The 17437-nt window shown below is 42.8% G+C and overlaps 1 pseudogene; it reads left to right on the top strand.

The window, feature by feature from the left end:
- The window catches only part of LOC147436643 (uncharacterized), a 63733-nt pseudogene extending 54785 nt beyond the window's left edge, over positions 1-8948 (top strand).
- Positions 8949-17437: the final 8489 nt, after the last annotated feature.

Below are 17437 nucleotides of genomic sequence, written 5' to 3'. Positions count from 1 at the left end.
TATCTTTGGATTGCCTAAGTCTATCCATGGGAATACGGGAATATGGACGATAGTAGACAGGTTCAGTAAACAAGCGCATTTTATACATGTCAAAAAGACTATCAAAGCCCATCAAATGGCAACCCTCTTCATTTCACAAATTTTCAAGTACCATGGCTTGCCAATGTCCATAGTGTCGGATAGAGATCCAAGAATGACCAGTAATTTCTGGAAGGGTCTCTTTGAGAATTTAGGGACAAGGCTAAACTTCTCTTCGGCCTATCATCCATAAACAGATGGACAAAGTGAAATAGCTAACCTAACCATTCTCGATCTACTAAAAGCCTATGTAACGGAAGTAGATCAAAGATCCCAATGGGAGAAGTACTTACCCTTAGTGGAGTATGCTTACAATAACACTGTACATACTTCCACGGGAAAAGCACCTTTCGAGGTTATTGAGGGAAGATCAAAAAGTCACTTGCTACTTAAGGTACATGGGAAGATCTTCGCTGCAGATGAGTATAGCTGAGACCTACAAGAATCTTTCCAAAAGATTAAGGATGCTATCTCTATCTCACAGCAAAGGCAAAAGGCTGTTGCTGACAAGCACAGAAGAGGCCAAGCCTTTAAAGAAAACGATTGGGTCTTGTTAAAGTTTCCCAAGGCTCGATTAAGGCACACGACGGATGAGAATCCTACGGGCCACCAAAAGTACTATGCTAAACTAGCAAAAAGGTACTATGGTCCCTTTCAGATTCTTAGGCCAATCAATGAGATGGCCTATCAACTCATGTTGCCCAATCATTGGCTCATACACAATGCTTTCCATGTGAGCCTATTAAAGCCTTACAAAGGAGAGCCACCTCAAGAACCAACTATTGAAGACCCGCCGGAGATCGAGGACCAAGAGGAGGTGCTGCAGCCCGAGTCCATTCTCCCACATGAAGACAAGGTGCTAAGAGGCGGTAAGACTATCCGACGATATCTTATTAAGTTTAAGAATTATCCTTTTGAAGATGCTAGATGGATGCAAGGCATACAATTAAAGGATAACCTAAACCTTGTCAATGCTTACAATGCTTCCCAATGAGTAAGCAAATGTACAAAATGTTAGAAATGAACCAAGTTTTTGTCTTATAAGACTTTCTTTTTCTTTATTGTGCACAAAAATGAAGTAGTATGCATGCTTAGATCAAGTTTGCGGAGACGACGTCTCCTAAACACCAAGTAGAGCTTGTCACTCTATTATGGAAGACTGATAGGACTAATGTGCAGACATGCTTGCGGCAGCCTAAGGCTCTCAAGCGCCAAATGGACTAGTCATCCATTGTGGAATGATGTCATAGGGTAACATAGGGATCCTCTACCCGCTAAGAAAAGGACTCATGAATATGCTTTATCTTCTCTACACCATAGTCGAGGACGACTATGATTTCAAGAGAGAGGTAATGTCATAATAATCAATATCTAATTCTCCTAAATTATTTTCTCATATTAAATTGATCATTTAATGTGGGGAAGTGCCAGGGGAGAAAAGTCTAGAATATTGGTTAAGCTAGCAGACCGGCCACAGTAGGGATCCAAAGGAGGGAAAATAGGGATCCAAAGGGGAGGCCATTTGCAAAAGAGCCATGTGCAACAATGGGCTAAAAAGACCCTAAGGTTCAGCCCATTAAGACTTCCAAAATGCTAAGGTTCCAAAATTCAAAGGTTGTGTCCAAAGGGTTAATGCTTAGGGGGAATTGGATGCTTTGTGTGCTCTCCAAAGTCAACACATATCCCTACATGGGAGGGGGCGAGCCCTTCTTCTAGGGGATGAGAGAGAAAGCCACACACACACACACACACAGGCTCCCTTTACACAAAGGGAATGAGGGACACATGTAAGCTCCCTAGGCCAGATGCCCACAAGGTGTGCCCAGTTTCTATTGGATGACCCTTGAAGTCGACCAATGAGAATTAAGCTAGAGTAAATCTAGTTTAATTAATTTAAAAACATTTAATAAAAGAAACCAATGAGAATTAAGTCTCCTAGAAGACTATTGGGCAGTCTCACAAGGGGTCCAATGAACATTCAGGAGCCCAATGGCTTGCCTGATTCCTATTGGCCAGGAGGCAATGGGGTCCAATGAGAGTTTATTTTAATTATTTAATTACCTAAAGCTCTCACAAAAGGGGAAAGGGGGACACATGTCAGAAGGCTATCACTTATGCTGCTTAATAGTCATTGGCTTGACTTGGGGAGAGCCAATGAGGGCTCAGCAAGAGCAAATAGCAAGAGGGCTCGCCCAAGAGAGAGAGGGGGCTGATTTTTGCAAGGCATTATCACACACACACTCACACAATCTCATGTGTGAAGAAAGAGAAGACTATCTCTTCCCAAGCTTTAATGGAGAGCTCATCACCTACTCCAAGCTTGTGAGATAGAAGCCTACATCCACACACTCTTGGCATGTGGATGCAAATCCAACCAAGAGCCAAGCTTCAATGCATGCTCATCTCCTCTACCAAGCTAATTACTACGCTAAGCTATGCTAATATGAGTGATCATGTGAGGAGATGTACATCTTTCTCGTAAGATACTCCTTCTTCCTCTCAATCTACTCTCATACCCTGCTAGCTCTCACCATCTTCGAAGGTGTGTGAGGTCTTGGGTCTGAGAACGGGGATAATTCAAGTTGTGTTTGCTAATTGTTTTGCTTAGTGCATGAGGCTTTCATCTTCATTGCACTAGCTAGTCTTGAAGGAACACAAAGAATTGTGTTGTACAATGTCTCTCTTGATGGGAGAAACCATAATACAAAGCCTTTTGGAGGGGGGACCGGCTCCATGCAAATCCGGTCCTCAATTGTTGTCATTAGCTTAATTTCTCTCTCTTTTGAAAGTATTGTCGATGCTATCTAACTAGGTGTTATGTTTTTTTTTTGCTCTCTCCACCCAAGCACTCTTGTAATTCTCATTAGGAATCTATTCTAATGAAATGCCCACTATGTTCATGCTCATTTCCGCTACACACAAGTTATTAAGCCATTAAATGTTACATGCAACACGAGGCCAGATATTCAGTTTGCAGTCTCACAGGTCAGTAGATTTATGCATAGCCCTGGGTCTAAGCATTGGCAGACTGTCAAGAGGATTTTCCGCTACCTTAGTGGCACTTTACATCTTGGCTTGTTTTATCCCAAGGGGGGATCATTGCCACCATACTTACATGCTTTTTTGGACTCGGATTGGGCTGGTTGTTTTGACACACGAGTGTCCACAAGTGGCTTTTGTTTCATGCTTGGCAGTTCATGTATATCATGGTTGAGCAAGAAGCAACGTACTGTGGCCACTTCAAGTTGTGAGGCTGAGTACAGGGCAGTCTTCACAGCTACGGTTGAGTGTGTACGGCTCAGACGCCTTATGGTTGATTTGGGTGTTGGACAGGACACTGCCAACACTATCTACACTGATAGTCATAGCGCATTGGCAGTTGGGAGGAACCTAGTTTTTAATGCTCGCACAAAGCACATTGAGGTGCATTACCACTATGTCAAGGAGAGGCTCTCAGCAGGAGAGATCAGCTTGCCTTATGTGCCAACACAGGACAACCTTGCAGATCTTTTCACAAAGGCATTGTCCCATGAGAAGCTTGAAGCTTTTCGCAAAGCTTTGGGCTTACTCCCCTTTGTGGATTGATCATGTCCTCAAGGCATGGAACTTCTCTTTACTCATGTGCCAGCTCTCGTTCACCACATCACTCCAGGGGGGATTTGTTACCATATACATGTGGTAGTGATGTGTGTGAACACACTAGGACCGCCGGGGCATTTTTTCCCTCTTTAGGAGGTTTTTTCCCCCGAGCATTGTATATACGTCCATCACTCTAGGGCTATCTATCTTTCCATTGCACACTAAGTAATACACTCTCTATTGTGTGCCTTGAGCTTCCTTCGTCTTCTCCAAGCTGTGTGCCTTGAGCTTCCTTTGTCTTCTTCCTTCGTCTTTCTCTGCAACCCTAATTCCAACAGTGTACAGGAACGTGTTTCTGTGGTTAGGATTTGGACCTTCATGGAATCTTTCTCTCGTTCACACTTCAAATCAAGCGCGACCATCAACACAAACAGGTGTTTCTTGTCCATTAGCATTGCCCCTTTTCTTTTTGCATCTATGTTTGTCTACTTTAATTGTAATTGGTAGCATAATATTCAACGCATTTGCTTAGTATCAAACATTAAATTCAATGTAATTTTTTGTCATAAGCACTTGTCTAGGTTTAAAAGTCACGCAGTCCAACTAAGCTAGTTTGACCAAGCTAGGTGTTATAGATCTTCTCTTAATACCATGGGGAATGCCTTCCTAATTATCAATGGTTACTTAGGTTCTTAATCCGATTTAGGCAGCATTGCGTGAAATGTATTAGGGATTTCTAGTGGGCTTAGTCCCTATTGACATTTAGATTAAGTATTATAAAGGGAGTTTACTAGTGTGATGAGCCTGGGGAGGGTAACAGTGTTATATGACCCCCCAAAGTTACAAAATCAAAATGTTGAAAACGAACAAACAAAAAATCAAAGTGTTACAATGTAAAATCTTAAGCTGAAAGAGAAACCTCAACTTGATTTGGTACTCCACTCACATGTATCGCCTATGGTACTAGAGCCCTAGAGGTTCCCAGTGTGGGCGCTTTTCCTTGAAAAGCAAAAAACCCAAGGCATACAAAATAAGCACACACATCAAAATTGAAACAATGTGAAAAGACTTTGGGGGGTCAAAGAAAAGGAAATAAGTCAGGCGATGATTTCATGAGCAATTTTTTGTATCGTAGCTTAACTACAAGGTCTTAGGTATAGCTTCTAGTCAGCCTTCGAACATGAAATACTTGGCTCTCGCGATTAAACAACTTAATTGACCAGAGAAAATTAAGAAGCTTACCCATGGTATTAATAGTCGATCTTTAGTGCCTTTCGACCATTGAATTAGCGACCCTGAACTTGTTTAGTTTTTTACCTTCCCAACTGTTTATGCGTTTGATTATATTGCAATTTAATATTTATTGCTGACAAATGGTTTAGAATTATGCTACCAATCAATTTGTCTACTTAAAATTGCATATGCTTTTTAATTGTATTATGAGAATGCAATTACTGTGCCAATGTTGTTTGATTTTGTAGTGACTGAAGAAGGCTAAGGACATTCATCTCAAATGCTCTTCCACCTCAAAGAACTAGCTTCAACTCAATAGCTTCCGAGGATGGAATCTACATCAGGAAGGGGGGCATGTTAACCCTCATGCACATTCCTATCACTTACGACGGACGTTGTATTATTTATTTGGTAGAGTCAGGTACCGGGCTTGTCGGTCCAATAGGAAAAGGGTAAGAGTGATCATCGATGAAGGCGCACTCTAACTAGAACATTCAAGGGATCGGTTGGCTAAGCATGGGCGCCCAAGTGTGAATGGGGCGAGCTCATATAAAAGTCAACTAAAACTAAAACTCTCTCATTCTCTCATTTGTGCAATTGAAGAGTGCTCTTGCTCCATCTCCATCTTCTTCTTCTTCATCTCCTTGTGTGTGTGTGTTTGTATGCGTGAGAGAGAGAGAGATAGAGAGAGAGAGAGATCGAGCATTGCGGCGGCACGACGGCGGCGAGACGGTTGAGCGCGGCGTAGTGACATCTCCCTCTTCTTCATGGTGAGGAATCCTCCACGACAGCAAGCGTAGAGCGGTGAGTGACACACTATCGCCATCTTTGAGCTTGCTAGATTAGTTTAGTTGTGTGCTTGGAGCCATTTGTGGCTCGCACATAGTGTATCGGCAAGTTCCTTGCATTGACACGTTCGACATATGCGCACACAAAATCCAAGCAAAATGTTTCCTTCTCTATCTTCTCTCAGTTGGTTGTCTTGAATATCAAACCGACTCAAAGCTGCACTGAGACATACTTTTTCCTATCATTGGCAAAGAAAAGCGTGTTTTCTTTGTGTAAACTAGACATTGCATGACATCATCACTATATGCCACGAGTTCCTGAGGGGGAATCTATGGTGCTTATCTCAATCGATGAGAGGAGGGGAGGCTCCTCTATGGCTACGATACTAGTTGAGAGAGTAGTCTCACAAAGCGAGAGGAAGATCCTGGAGCACGCTGTGCATCAGCCTCGGCACATGTTTGCCTAGCCTAGCCACTCATTATTCCCATCCTTTTCCACAAGGATTCTCCTTTATCTGTTTTAACAATCCTCATTTCACTAGCGATCTAGTCCCTAAGGAGGGGTGGCACTTGTTGGTCATTGAGGGTGGCCACTTGTCACTACATGACACGGGGTTCTTGAGGGGGGACCTATGGTGCTCATCAACGGACGTGAGGCAAGGGAATCGCCACATGAACTAAGGGTAAAATTGGAAAGAGGGGGGGGGGGGGGGGGGGGGGGGGGGGGGGGGAATCTCGAGCAAGGGATTTGAACCCATGACCCCCAATTTTCCAAGCAAAAACCTTGCTATCACACGATCGCATGTCATGGTATCCCCAACTTCACCAATCGACAAGATTGGATGACCCAGATTACCTCGAGCCGGCTTATTGCGGCCATAGAGCCCCCTTGCATATAGGGTAGAAGTCCCCATTTAGAGACGACGAAATTGGAGGGGCAATTGCGCACGATTTGTTGTTCCATTTTGATTGGCCTTAGGGCATCTGTAGCAAAAGGTGTCATCGCCGGCAATGGCTTGTAGCAAAAGCGGCATAGGCATCTTCGTTTTCCTGTGTAACAAAAGTGCACTCTGATAAGGGACCTTCCATGGGGGTATTTAGAGCCAAAGGCTCCAGCAAGGATCGAACCCCCTCATGGACCAACCACAAAAGAGCACGTCGATAGTCCGCTACCAAGAACTCAAACTGCACTATTCTGCTTCTGGCGCAGCTCTTGCATTATTTATTGGGGTACGACTAGCTCTAAAGAGGGGCCCGGTTTTTTACTGGCACACTTAGAGCCTGGTCGCATGAAGCAACTATCCAGCTTTTACAGTAGGGCTAAAACATTACAAGGCTGGTTGGCAGGAGATCGCATGCATGATTGTCATTCACCGCCATGCTGGTGTTTAAGCAGTATCCAGTTTTTTCAATAGTGAGATTTTCACGCCTATTCGTAAGGCGGGAGGCCTTCTCCTCATTAAAATAATATATAAAGGCCACTTTTTTCCTGGACTTCAACGTATGCAGTCTACTCCACACACCGTGTAACAAATTTCTGGTGCTTTCTGTGTGGGCGTCAGACTCCTTGCAAGCTCTGCAAGTGAATAGTTCACCCCCCTCTCCCTCTCCCTCTCTCTCTCTCTCTCTCTCTCACACACACACACACACACACAAGGTTCTCTCTATCACACACACACACACACACACACACACACACACACCTACAGAAGCTTCTCTCTCTTTCTCTCTCTCTCACACACACACACGCAAAACATGTTTCTCTTTTCTGGTGAAAGCTTTCATTCTCTTCAACTGGTTTTGTTTTTATGAATCCTTAGAGATCTGCAATATATTATGGCTTTGAAAATCTATATTTAACTCTAATTGCAATGTTTACAAGTGCTTGCAGATGGAAAATTTCACTCTAGACGGAGTGGTGTGAAGATGATGAAACCGTGCCGTGTAGCCAATATTCTCCAACTTGGGGTGTTCAAAGCTTGTCATTTTTGGAGCCTACGGATAAGAATGGGCAGCCCTACTTCTCGCAGGGTGATCTTGAGCAGTTTCCAAAGACTCCTTGCTCTCAATTGCAGCATTGCTTCTCTCAAGTGGATCTCATGCAATCGCCTAAGACTCCGTACACGCTAAATAAGGCTGCGACAACTACACGGACTCCTTTGACAAACATTGTCAATGTGACTCCACCTCAAATGGCGCAAGTAAAGGGCAAGTTGAAGGCTCGAAGAGGAAAGAGAGCAATGGAAACTACATCTCAGCCTGCACCACCCATCGTTAGAAATTCCCCAAATATTCCAGAGTTGAATTACCAGCCAATGCCTACAAACATTCCCAAAGAGGTGATTGGTGAAGCTCAATGCAATGGAGGAAAGCCCATCCAAAGGAACATGTTTTATGCATCAGGCAATTGGACAATTAAAGAAACTGCTACTTTATTGGATGCACGCACCAAGCTATTTGAAGACATGAGAGATGGTCATTTGAATGTCATTTTCAAAACAGGAGATGAGCGATGGGATTTTATTTCAAAATATTGTGTCCAACGAGGAGTGCTTCGTTCCGCCGATCAATGTCTCTTTCGTTGGGATAGAATTTCAGCTTTATTCAAGAAGGTGCACGACTATGAACGACATATCCCATCTGGTTGTGATAGATATTGGAAATTGTTCGCAAACCAACGAGAAGAAATGAAGCTCCCACGAACCTTTTCAGAGGAGTTATACACTACTATGCTTGATCGTGTCGGGAAAGAGAGGCAACTCAACCCTGATGACATTGTCTATGATACTATGGAGGATAACTTGGGTGAGTTTCTTTTTCTTAACTTGGCTAGGTGTGGATTTTCTTGTTGCTACCATTGCTTATTCTTCACTATGTTTCATTGTTGTTATGCATGTCGTGTCTCTATATGTAGGAGATTCCTTTGCATCACCCAATAAAGCTTGTGGTTTAAACAAGAAAGAAGGCAAAGCTTTCATGGAGGAGGAGTCCTTATCTGGAAAAAAGCGCAACAGAGGCGACAAGATGGCGGTGTTGAAGAAAGAACTTGAGAGCACAACTAAGCAGCTGATTTCATTCATGGATAATGCAGACGCAAGAAGATCAAAGCATGATGATGAGGTCATCGAGCTCACGAAGGCTGAGTTTGAGGAGGCAGTGACACTCAATAGGAAACGCTTGGCATTAGAGGAGGAGTCAAATGAAGCACTTAAACAAATTGCTGATGCATTTAAGTGTTTTGCAGTGCATGCATCAAAGCACAGCTTCTAGAAAATTCCCTAAATATTATCATATTTTGAGTTATGCCAGCATGGTATTTAGTCTTATACTAAACTCAAGAAATGCGTACTGGAAAAATTTGGTGTTTGAGACATGGCTTTTTGAGCAGCAAAAGCTAAATTTTGTACGCCTATTGGGATGATATTTTGTCTTATCTCCAACCTTCGATGTGTATGCCAATTATCTCGTTGATAATGTAATGGAAACTTATTTTTTGCTCGCTAATTTCAAGTGATGTAAATATTGTCGGTCTCCTCCTGATGCGTATAATAATTTTTTTGCTGCTCTTTTGTGGATATCTGAGATAGTACATCATTAATTTTCTGAGAAGCAAGCCTCGCTGAGGGCAATCTCTCCGTTTTTTACTTGAAATTATTATAGCCAATCTCTGTTTTGCTTGAAATGATTACAGCCAATCTGTGTTTTTCTTGAAATGCAGGACTTCATTAAATTTACACAAACTTGGGAAAGGGTGTTATATTTTCCAATGTTGGTGTAATAAGTTTTTTTTTAATTCTTGCATTTCACACACCTTGCGGTCCTGGAATGCTCAATTCAAGAATATGTGCAACCCAGATCGACACTTGTAAAATTGAATACATGTGTAAAATTTTTCTTGCTAGCTCTGACTTAAAATGAAAAGAGCAGGAAAGCAACATAGCAATATACTGGCTGAGAATTGCCCATTCTACGTACCAACAAAGCTAGCAACCCACCAACCTCCTGGAAATACGGTGCCCCCATGTTTTGAGTAAAGATCCTACAACTCTTACTTGAGAGAAATCAGCCCTTCTACATGAAAGCCAATATAGACAGAATATCGAGCATTTCATTGCCAAGGAAACCAAATTCTTGCCAAGAAAACTGTTGTACTCCACACCTACCACATGAGGAAAAAATTTCCCAGTTTATCGGAGCACTAACAATGGCTTATACTCGCCATATCACACCATATCACCATGAAAAGAGCAGCATAAAAAATACAGAGCTGATAACTCATGAGACTACTCAGTAGTAGCTGATATTTAATTGCATAATTTGAGACGCATAAATATGGTGTCATGCTCGGACCAGCCCTTCGTTACAAATTAAACTGAAGACAAAATGCAAACAAAATGAGAATACTTGGTGCAATACCAACAAGCTTAGCATAACCAACGATGAACATTCCAATTGTGCACCTTCACAAGGGGTGAATAAATTTTGCCAAAGCTAGCAACCGACCAGCCTCCTGGAAATACGGTGCCCCCATGTTTTGAGTAAAGATCCTACAACTCTTACTTGAGAGAAATCAGCCCTTCTACATGAAAGCCAATATAGACAGAGTATCGAGCATTTCATTGCCAAGGAAACCAAATTCTTGCCAAGAAAACTGTTGTACTCCACACCTACCACATGAGGAAAAAATTTCCCAGTTTATCGGAGCACTAACAATGGCTTATACTCGCCATATCACACCATATCACCATGAAAAGAGCAGCATAAAAAATACAGAGCTGATAACTCATGAGACTACTCAGTAGTAGCTGATATTTAATTGCATAATTTGAGACGCATAAATATGGTGTCATGCTCGGACCAGCCCTTCGTTACAAATTAAACTGAAGACAAAATGCAAACAAAATGAGAATACTTGGTGCAGTACCAACAAGCTTAGCATAACCAACGATGAACATTCCAATTGTGCACCTTCACAAGGGGTGAATAAATTTTGCCAATGAGTCTCGCATAGCCTCAGCATCTGATGTCAATTCTTCATTGATGATGTCATTGTGATTCTCGACACTTGACGTAGGCTGCTCTATGTCCTCCCCACAATCCAAACACATGTTATGAAGCATGCAACATACAATGATAGCTCTTGCTAGGTGGTGTGGATATGGTTTCATCACTTTGCCATGCAGGTATCTCCACTTCATTTTAAGCCAGCCAAAGGCGCGTTCTGCACAATTCATGTAGATGAAAGCTTATAGTTGAAAAGCTTCTCAATCGGAGTAGAGGGTGTCCTATAAGGCCTCATAAGCCATGGAAGTAAGGGATACCCGCCATCTGCAACGATGTACTCTCTAATGGAGAAAACACCCCATTCAAAATCACATCGCTGTTTGCGCAAGAATAGAATGCTGAATTTTGAAGCAACCTAGAGTCATTAACAGAACCTAGAAAACCAGCACAAACATCCATAAACCGCATCTCACTATCCACTACACATTGGACCAATATGGAATAGTTCTTGTTACGATCGTACCAATCCAAGGCCAACTCACCTTGTGGCTTCTCCATGACAATGTGTGTAGCATCCATAGCCCCACACACATTTGGTAAACCTTGCTTAGCAAAAAATCATGCCTTGATGTTATTGATAAGAGACAAGTTGTTAGGCCAAGCTATAAACTTGCATTGATGAACCAGCAATGCAATGATAAAGTTGTTTATAGTCTCCACAACTATTGACTTTCCAACACCAAACAATTCACTAATGGCCATGGTTGAAGTACATGTTGCCAAAAGGAATACCCCAATGACCACTTGCTTCTCGACAGAAAGAACTCTGCCTTTTATACTTGCAAATGATGCCGGTATATTTTTGTGTTGCAATTGCTCCTTAAGGAGATCCACCAGGTTTTGAAAGAGTGATAACGGCAACCTAAAGATACTCTTAAACCTTTGCTCATCAGCCCGAACAAAACCGACATAATAATTCCACCACTTAAGTGTGCGGGGTTTCACATACCACTCTAAAATTGCACGTCATGCAATGAAGGACTCTAAACAGAAGTGCTCAATATACATTTGCAACAAAGAAATGAAGACATTACAATCTCTGTTCCGTGTGCACGCCAGCCTTCTGCGACCATTAAAAAGTAGCAATTGCTGAGTCTCAAGATGATTTCTTGCTTGCTTCCTTTGCCGAAGCAACAATAAAAGCATGGAGATTAAACCACACATGATCGTAAAGAGCACTTGTCAATGCGATGAGGCCATGCTTGACAAGATCAGCAATCACACATATAACCCAACATAACTCACAAATGAAAACAATTTGATGCCAATGGTGAATTCCGACTACTGCCTTAAACAACCCAAACCCAACGTTCCAAAGCAAATCACCAGCATAGCACTTATCATAACAATCTCAGCATGCACATTCCTTCATCCGTTGTTGTTAGTAGGCACATCCAATAATCAAAGCATGTCAACTGCTAGACATTATCTTGTAGCACACCCAGCAATGAGATACAACATAACAATGTTCATGGAAAAATCCTCAGCATGCAATACCTCATCACACTCAAAGAGGAGATACATTGTTATGTGCTAGCTGACAATTCCTTTGCACACATTGCCTTGCAACACACCCACTAGTGAGAGGCATCATCGCAACAACACCAACAAAAGCATTATGCGCTTCCACATCCAGTTTACATACGGTCCACAAAATCCTTGACGAAAGTATGCATGCCACACTTCCATACCACCAAAATGTTAAGCATACTGCAAGCTTTGACATACACCCTCCGCCGCATGCATAAGATTTTCACTGCATGACAAATTTCACTACGCATAAGATTCCCAAGTTATGGCAGCTTTGCTTGCAATATTTTGCATTTCAAAGGCAAAGATACTGTTGGGATCGGAGAGCACACACACACAGAGCCAGCACGAAGAAGGAGATAGACACAGCATGTGGCGGGGCGGTACTCACACTACAATATGTAGTTATGAGTATAGTTATTATGAATGAGTAAAAGAATGGTTGTACATGGGCAGCTGAACAACGGGCAGCCGGGCACACGGGCCTTTAACCCAACAATCTCCCACTTAAAGACAGTGTGCCTTTAAAGTGGCCAAAGTACAACAAAATAAGTCAAGCCATACCCATCAGCAATCTGCAGTGTGCAAACCGTTGTGAGGCTAACGACTTCGTGAGTAGGTCAGCAGGGTTATTGTCAGTGTGTACCTTGACAAGCTTTATGCGCTTGTCCTCTAGCACCTCTCGTATGAAGTGATACCTCACCTCAATGTGCTTTGTCTTCGCATGGAAGATAGGATTCCGTGCCAACGCTATGGCACTCTGGCTATCACAATGTAGTATCGGAGCATCACCAGCCATACCAAGATCTCCCACTAGTCGTGAGAGCCATATGGCCTCCTTGGCAGCCTCAGTGGTGGCAGCCAGATATTCAGCCTCTGTAGTGCTCAAAGCAACGCATGGCTGTAAACGTGATGCCCACGAAACCGGTCCACCTGCAACTGTAAACACATAGCCACTAGTAGACTTCCTCGAGTCCACTGACCCTGCATAGTCTAAATTTGTATATCCGCAAACAAACATATCCTTCTCGCCATAACATAGGGACAACTCTGAAGTCCCTCTCAAGTATCTGAGAATACCTCTCACTGCATCCTGTTGGAATTAGGGTTGCAGAGAAACACACACAGCTTGGAGAAGACGAAGGAAGCTCAAGGCACACAATAGAGAGTGTGTTACTTACTGTGCAATGGAAATGCACATAATCCAAGCTGATCTCTCCTGCTGAGAGCCTCTCCCTGACATAGTGGTAATGCACCTCAATGTGCTTTGTGCGAGCATGAAAAACTGGGTTCCTCGCAACTGCCAATGCGCTCTGACTGTCAGTGTAGATAGTGTTGGCAGTGTCATGTCCAACACCCAAATCAGCCATAAGGCGTCTGAGCCATACACACTCAACCGTAGCTGTGAAGACTGCCCTGTACTCAGCCTCACAACTCGAAGTGGCCACAGTAGGTTGCTTCTTGCTCAACCATGATATACATGAACTGTCAAGCATGAAACAAAAACCACTTGTGGACACTCGCGTGTCAAAACAACCAGCCCAATCTGAGTCCGAAAAAGCATGTAAGTCTGGCGGCAATGATCCCCCCTTGGGATAAAACAAGCCAAGATGTAAAGTGCCACTAAGGTAGCGGAAAATCCTCTTGACAGCCTGCCAATGCTTAGACCCTGGGCTATGCATAAATCTGCTGACCTGTGAGACTGCAAACTGAATATCCGGCCTCGTGTTGCATACATAAATGAGGCAGCCAATAGCAGTTTGGTAAAGAGTGAAATCAGAAGGATCACCACCATCATGTAGACTCAACTTCAAACCTGTTTCCATGGGAGTGGCAATAGGTTTGCAATCCTCAAGTCCAAACTTACATAGCAATGTCTCTATGTAACTTTTCTGACACAAGGCAATACCACCATCACACTGCTTAAACTGTATATCCAAATAATGATGCAACAGCCCCAAATCTTTCATCTTGAAAGTAGCATTCAAATTAGCCTTAAATTCAGCAATATGTCTCTCATTTGGTCCAGTGATCAACAAATCATCAACATAAAGAACCACAATGAGAAATACATCACCCTCACGCTTTACATACAATGTGCTTTCTGTTGGACTGTTACGAAGGCCTTGTTTGACCAAATGAGTGTCAGCTTTCTCATACCAAGCACGAGGAGATTGCTTCAACCCATACAAAGCCTTGTTACATCTACACACTTTGTCCTCTTGTCCTTTTATGACAAAACCGCGAGGCTGCGTTACATAAACTTCCTCAAATATGTCACCATTCAAGAAAGCAGTAACAATGTCTGATTGATGTACATCCCAACCAAAATGAGCTACCAATGCACATAGAAAACGCACAGTAGTCATACGACAAGTGGGAGCAAAGTCTCTTCATAATCTATGCCTTTTTGCTGTGCATAACCCTTTGCAACAAGTCGAGCCTTATGGCGATCAATCTCACCATTCGGCTTGCGTTTCAACTTGTAAACCCACTTCGTACCAATGGACTTTTTGCCAGGAGGCAAATCACATAAAGTCCATGTGTCATTTTCTATAAGTGCATCATATTCTGATTGCATGGCAGTCATCCAATTTTCTGAATTTTGTGCTTCATCAAAAGACAGAGGCAAAGTACGACTAGACAAAGGTGCATCCAATTTACTGTCACGCAAAGTGTGCACCAGCCATTTTGGCATACCTCTAGCCTGCTCATTTTCAGCCCTTTCCTCATCAAGTACATCATGTACATCTGCATGAGTAATAGGCTGATCTAAAACATTTTCAGAAACCCCCATAGGCTGTACATTTGCCTCATTGGAACTTACATTCGTATTTCCACCACTGAAAAGAGGCAACAAAGTGTCATAAATGTCCTGTGAGTAAACATTACTGTCTCTAGTACATGACAGCAAGGGCTGACCAGAATCTTCCACAAACACTACATCCCGAGAAACCAGAATACGTTTTGTTTGCGGATGATACAACCTGTATCCTTTGCTTTCAACACTATAACCAACAAAAATACATTTGACAGCCTTATCATCCAATTTTCTGCGTTGCACTTGTGGCACCAAAGCATATGCCAAACAGCCAAAAACACGCATGTGCTCAATAGAAGGCTTTCTATCATGCCATGCTTCATATGGAGTAATAGACTGCAAAGCTTTTGTAGGACACCTGTTAAGTACATAAGTGGCACACATGATGGCCTCAAGCCAAAAAGAATGCGGTAAAGCTTGACTTTTGACCATACATCGTGCCATTTCCATTAGTGACCTGTTTTTCCTCTCAGCAACACCATTTTTCTGAGGTGTATAAGGCACTGTACATTGGTGTTTTATCCCACGAATAGCCAGAAATGCATTAAATTCATGAGACATATACTCCCCCCCTTGATCGGAACGGAGGGTGCCCATAGTACATTTCGAGACATTTTCAGCCATAGCCAAAAATTGTTTGAAGCACATGAAAACTTCGGACTTCGCTTTAAGCGGAAATACCCATGCATGCCTGGAGTATTCATCAATGAAAGTCACGAAGTACAGGTAATTGCCCAAGGACGGAGTTTGCATGGGCCCACAAACATCACTATGCACAAGCTGCAACCTACATGTGGCCCGAACTGAACCATCCTTTGGAAATTTAGAACGCTGCATCTTACCCAAAATACAGCCTTCACAAACATGTTTGACAGGTGCTTCAAGAGGCGGCAAAGAAGCAACCATATCAGATTTCTGCAAACGCAACAAACTGGCAAAATTTAGATGACCAAAACGTGCATGCCAAAGTTTTGCATCTGAAATAGCCCTTGAATCTGCAACAGCATTTGCAAAATTTTGTCCACACTTGTCATACAAAGTGAGCTTATACAGCCCACGGCACAAAAGCCCAGATGCAATAATTTCATCACCAAAACTGAGATAATGAACTGTACATCTGTCATCCACAAATTTGACTACAAGTCCAAGTCTAGCAAGTGCGGATACAGACAAGAGATTCTTCTTGATCCCAGGTACATAAAGTGCATCAACAAGTGTGAAGGAACTACCATTAACAGCAGTGAGCACAATCTTTCCAACTCTTTGAAGTGGATAAGAGGCGTTGTTGGCACAAGTGACTGAGTTCCCATGAGGGACAGACTCGAGAGAGGTAAACAATTCACGATGTGATGTAATGTGCTTTGTAGCACCACTGTCGAAATACCACACATGTGAATCTGCAGCAACTGACAAGCATGCATCATGGACAACAGGATTGTAAGTGCACTCTGCGCTAAAATCCCATTCTGCATCAACATCAGCAACACAGTCTCCTTTCATAGAAGACTCAACAATGGCTGCATTTGTAGTGGAACCAGCATTTGCAGTGGAACCACCCTCTTTCTTCTTAGCATCTTTGGCCTTCAACTTAGGACATGACTTGATCAAGTGATCATTAGCTTTACAATAATGGCAACGCATCTTCTTTTTGCCCTTATCACCAGAATTTCCAGACGAATTGCTGCCAGCAGAAGCATTAGGAATAGAATTTTTGCCACTTGCAGCAGAACCATAAGAAGTGGCTGCATTGCTGCTACCACCCTTTCTTTGAGAAGCAATGAAAGCCTGTTCAACTACACGCTGCCTAGTCCTGTTTTTTTTGGAAAGTGACTCTTGCAATAGCAATGTGCATAATGCATCAAACTTGACAACTTCAGGATTTCCTTGGGTCATCAGTCTCCAAGTACTAGCGAAAGTCTGGTAGGAATCTGGTAAGGCATCAAGAACAGTCTGCACAAGGGAACTGTCTGAAATGACTTCACCTGCAGAAATAATCTGCTCATTGATATCCTTGACACTAGCAAGGAAAGTGTCCATATCATCTTCCTCATGCATAATCTTCGACTCCAGCTCTTTACGCAGCAAAGTATTTTTGCCTCATTGCGGCTTGCATAAAGACCTGCTAAAATATCCCAAGCCTGTTTTGCAGATTTTGCTGAACGGATGTGAGGAACAATGGTGCGCTTCACAGACAACGCAATCAATGCATGAGCCTGCGCATCCTTAACATCCCAACGAGCTTGTTCTGCCGTAGGCAAAACAACTCTAACAGCTGCAATCGTTGCAGCAAGACCTGCAACATCCTCAACATCGCCTACATCCTCAGAACCAGGACGTACATCAA

This window comes from Adiantum capillus-veneris, chromosome 18 (genome assembly GCF_014529385.1).
Source record: "Adiantum capillus-veneris isolate H3 chromosome 18, ASM1452938v2, whole genome shotgun sequence".
Classification (NCBI taxonomy): Eukaryota; Viridiplantae; Streptophyta; class Polypodiopsida; order Polypodiales; family Pteridaceae; genus Adiantum; species Adiantum capillus-veneris.
This window is presented reverse-complemented; position numbering and strand designations above follow the sequence as displayed.